The following is a 4743-nucleotide window of genomic DNA, read 5'->3' as shown; positions in this document are numbered from 1 at the left end:
AGTAACCTACATTAGTCTCTTCTGGATGTGTCCAAGTTTTAATTTGGTAAATAAAATGTCTTGTGCTACAAAATGCCTGTGATTCCTAAGACTTGGCAATAATTTCTAGCTGAATTCAAATAATATCATTAAAATATGTTGCCTTTTCAGAATGAAGTCCAATGTGTTAAAGAACTAAACATTTTAATAGCTTACTGTTATGCCTAATAGATTTTATATCCCATGGGGTCAATTTATTTTAACAGGTCATCAGTGTGATGATCACAGTTCTCAAACAAGCAAAATGAAACAAAAGCAGTTCAATCAGCAAGTCTATACAACAGCTGCATGAGCTCACTGAACATCCAGGTGCTTAATAAATGCGGAGTTTCAGAATTTTATGATGATGGTAAAAAATCAACCATGGGATAACCGCCTGTGACAATACAGGATCACAACAGGTAAAGATAGAACGTTTATTGCATTCCTTTAAAAAAAGCTGTTGCAGTGTAATGTATAGTTGGAATTACTAGTAGAAGGGAAAAAGATAAAATAACACACATAAGAAAACTCTCAGGGTTTTTTGTCTGTCATTTACTAACAATTTTCTTATAAAATTGTAAAAAATTACCCCACTCTAGTGTATGTGTCATTCTTTGTATGTAAGCATAAAGTTTGTAAGCATAAAGTTTTCGGCAATTCAGTGGATATGTGCCAGAAATAGTGTTACTTTCTGAAGGTATAGAGAAAAACAAATCAATTGCCTTGCCCTCAAGAAGCTTCCAGTTAAGTTGGGGAACAAAAGCACGTGATTGCCCAAATGTAGCTAAATGTTTTAAGTTTTATTATTAAAACATTGAATATATTAGCTTAGGGAAAAAAGAGAGAGTGTGAAAAAATGTACTTGGAAGGTTTAAGCAAGACTTCAGGGAGAAAACAGTGGATGAAGTTATTCCTGAGGGGTAACACAGACCCTCTGAATGGGAAGCAAAAAAAAAACAAAAACAAAAACAAAAAACAGTTCCATAGGCATCAGGGACCCAAGAAATAAAGAATGTGATGAAATTTTACAACTAAATGTGTACAAGTCTAAAAAAAACAAAAATAAAAATAAAAAACTTCTGCTATTTTAATCCCCTTGAAACATTCTAATTAATTTTCAATTTGATTTCTCTTATGTCACTTTCTTAAAATCCCCTTATGCCATCAGCAGAATGTAGTTAACACAGTTTATTATGCTGGTGTCAGTGAAAGAACCTAAAATGTTCAAATATAAGAATAAAAATTTGGGATCTTCTGTTCACTTTGCCACCATATATACTAAAATTGGAATGATACAGAGAAGATTAGCATGACCCCTGTACAAGGATGACATGCAAATTCATGAAGAATTTATTTTCTGAGGAGTAAGTCAGTAAAAAAATTTCATTTACAATAGCGACTAAAAGAATCAAATATTTTTAGGAATAAACTTAACTGAGGACATAAAGCACTTGCATTCAGAAAACTACAATGCATTGCTAAAAGAAATCAGAGACGACCTAAATAAATGGAAGAATATTCTGTGCTCATGGATTGGAAGACTAAATATCATTAGGATGTCAATTCTACCCAAATTGATATTTAGATTCAAAGAAATCCTGATTAAAATTCCACCCAAAATTTTAAAGACAAAGAAAACCCAATTATAAAATGTATTAGGAAGAATAAGAGTACCTAAATAGCCAGAAACATCTTAAAAAGAAGAGCAAGTTCCAAACTTTAAAATCATATTACCTAGCTACAGTGGTAAAAACAGCATGATACTGGCATAAAGATAGATACATAGAGCAAAGGAACTGAAAAGATGGTTCAGAAACAGACCATCACTTGTTTTATCAAGAGATTTTTGACAAGCCTGTCAAACCAACCCAGATGGGATAGAACAGTCTATTCAGCAAATGATGCTGGGAGAACTGGATATCCATATCCTAAAGAAAGAAAGAAGGCCCCTATCTCATACCTTACACAAAATTAACTCACAATGGATCAAAGACCTAAATATAAAAGTTAGAACCATAAAGCTCCTAGAAGAAAATGTAGGGAAATATCTTCAAGACCTGGTGATAGGTGGTGATTCTTAAACCTTATACCTAAAGCATGAAGAATGCAAGAAAACATGCATAAATAGGACCTCCTCAAATTTAAACATGTTTGTGATTCAAAGGACTTCATTAAGAAGGGGGTGAAAAGGCAGCACACTCAATGGGAGAAAATATTTGGAAACCACATATCTGATAAGATATAGAGAAAGAGATCATATGACTCCATGTTAAAAGAGTAAGCCATCCAATTAAAAAATAGGCAAAAGACATAATATTTCTCCAAAGAGGATATATAAATGTCCAAAAAGCACATGAAGAAAAATGTTCTATATCACTAACTATTAGGGAAATGCAAATCAAAACAACAATGCAATATCATCTCACACTGCACAGAATGGTCATTAGTAAAAACAGAAAACAAGTGCAGGAGAGGATGTGGAAAAATAGGAGCACTCCTTCATTGTTGGTGGGAATGTATATTGGTACAGGCACTGTGGAAAACAGTTGGACAGTCTATATTTGGGATGATCCAACAATTCCTCTACTAGGAATATATCCAGAGGAACTGAAAACTGTGATGTAAACAGACACCGATGTTCATAGTGGCATTATTCACAATTGCCAAAAGATGGAAACAACCCAGGTGCCCATCAACTGATGAAGGATAAACAAAATGTGGTATATAATATGAGGCGATACTATGTTGCTGTAAGAAAAGATGAAATTTCTTCTTACATTTGATAACATGGATGAACATTCAAAACATTATGGTAGGTGAAATAGGCCAGACACAAAGGAAAATATTGCATGGTCTCACTAACATGAACTAAGTACAAAGAATAAATGCATGGAGTTAAGACCTAGGATATATAGTTTATTAGTAGATAAGAGATGGGCTGAGAAGGCTACTGATGCTTAATATATAAAGAAGTTTTAATTAACTTGACTGTAAAAGTGTAGAAATGGATAGAGTTGATGGTAAAACATACTGAGTTTCAGAACTAATGCGGCTGGTTTATTAATGGGATTGTGGCTAAAAGGGTAGTCTAGGGATGTAAATGTCAACTGAAAGAAAGCTAGAGAATAATCTAGGGACTGAATAACAGAGTGAATGGATGTGAATTGTGGTTAATAGTACAAATATAAGAATGTCCTTCTATGAACTAGAACAAATGCACATCACTATTGCAAGGTGGTAAGAACATGGAAAAGCATGGGAAAAATACAATTAATATAACCTATGGAGTATAGTTAACAGCAACACAGTAGTATTCTTGCATCAATGCCAAAGATGTACTGGATTAATAGGGGGGTATGGAAAAATAGACCAGTTGTCCACTATGGACATAGTAGTAATAGTCTGATGGTATTACCTCATAATTTATAACAAATATTCAACAGTAGTATAGTGTGTTGGTGGAGGGGTGTTGTATAGGAATTCCACATATGTTTTGTAAGTTCACAACTTCTCTAGTAATATTTATTTTGAAAATTTGGGGTAATCTTAAATGTTGGTTTTGTTAATCCAAATGTGAATTCAATATATGTAAGTTGGCATTAATTTTTAAAAATAAGCAAAATCAGGTGGCAGGACACATTATAAATTAATTTAAATGTTATGAAATTTTAAAAATCTGTGAAATATGCAAAGAGGTTAAAAAGTTCTTGATTGATTTAGACTTACATATCAGTAATAGTTTTTTATATTCTACCAAACAAAACTATCTTAATGTTTTCTATGTTATTCCGTTTTACAGTGATCTCAAAGAGAGTCTCATGATTTGTACAGCCAAAAGCCCTTTAAAATCAATATAGCCAAGTGCATTCCCTTTGTATATTATATTAATATGTAATTTTCAGTAACGAACAAGTCCTCTTAGGTTTAATCCCAACTCTGAATTTAGGAACTCAGAACAAAAATATTTGAGCTGAACATTGTGTATCAAAAGATATTTTACATTAACATGGATTTGTTTTTATATAAGGGATTTGTATTCTATTAAAACACATGCATACACACCTCCTTTGACCTCTATTTATTTGTGTAGAATTGATAACACTGAAGTATACCTGCCAGCCTTTTGTCATTGATGAGAATTCTTTCTCAAAGATATAGGTTAATGCCTCACATGACATAAGGGCTAAGGATTAATGTCCTGTTGGAGATTATATATTTCCCATTATTCTGAATTTTAGTCTCAAGTAATTTATAAAGGAGTAAAATGTGAATGCTTATATATTGTGAATAGTTCATACTGCCTGAAATTATGGTTTAAATATTAATATAATTTGTTCCATTGATACATGCTTAATTTGAGTTTAAAGTGCCATAAACAATTTACAATTACTTCAGTCATTCACAACAATCACATAATTTAATTAGGATTTCCAATGAAGCATGCCCAGAGTAGATCATCTGAACTGCACTCCCACTTCCCTCCACCCACATTGACAGTACAAGACACAACTTGTACCTTCTCTACTCTTTTTGATCCCAATTAATGTTATCATTAATTGATAATATCTCACTATCATCTTTTTCTGGGACAACAGGAGTAGCTTCCTACATTTTTTCCCTTCTTCCTTTTCCCACATAGTAGCTAGAATATATTTAAAAGCATGTATCACATCAATCATGCCTTTGTTTACAATTTCCCAATTTTTTAATTGCACAATGCAA

General features: G+C 32.6%; 1 non-coding gene across 1 annotated transcript; it reads left to right on the top strand.

Moving 5' to 3' along the window:
- Positions 1 to 1275: 1275 nt before the first annotated feature.
- On the top strand, positions 1276 to 1382 carry LOC111765215 (U6 spliceosomal RNA). The gene has a single exon (XR_002797615.2). It is a non-coding gene; the product is annotated as a U6 spliceosomal RNA (small nuclear RNA).
- The last annotated feature ends 3361 nt before the right edge of the window (positions 1383 to 4743 follow it).

Source organism: Dasypus novemcinctus, chromosome 15 (genome assembly GCF_030445035.2).
Source record: "Dasypus novemcinctus isolate mDasNov1 chromosome 15, mDasNov1.1.hap2, whole genome shotgun sequence".
NCBI classification, from domain to species: domain Eukaryota; kingdom Metazoa; phylum Chordata; class Mammalia; order Cingulata; family Dasypodidae; genus Dasypus; species Dasypus novemcinctus.
Note: the sequence above shows the minus strand (reverse complement) of the source record. Positions and strands in the feature narration are given on the sequence as shown.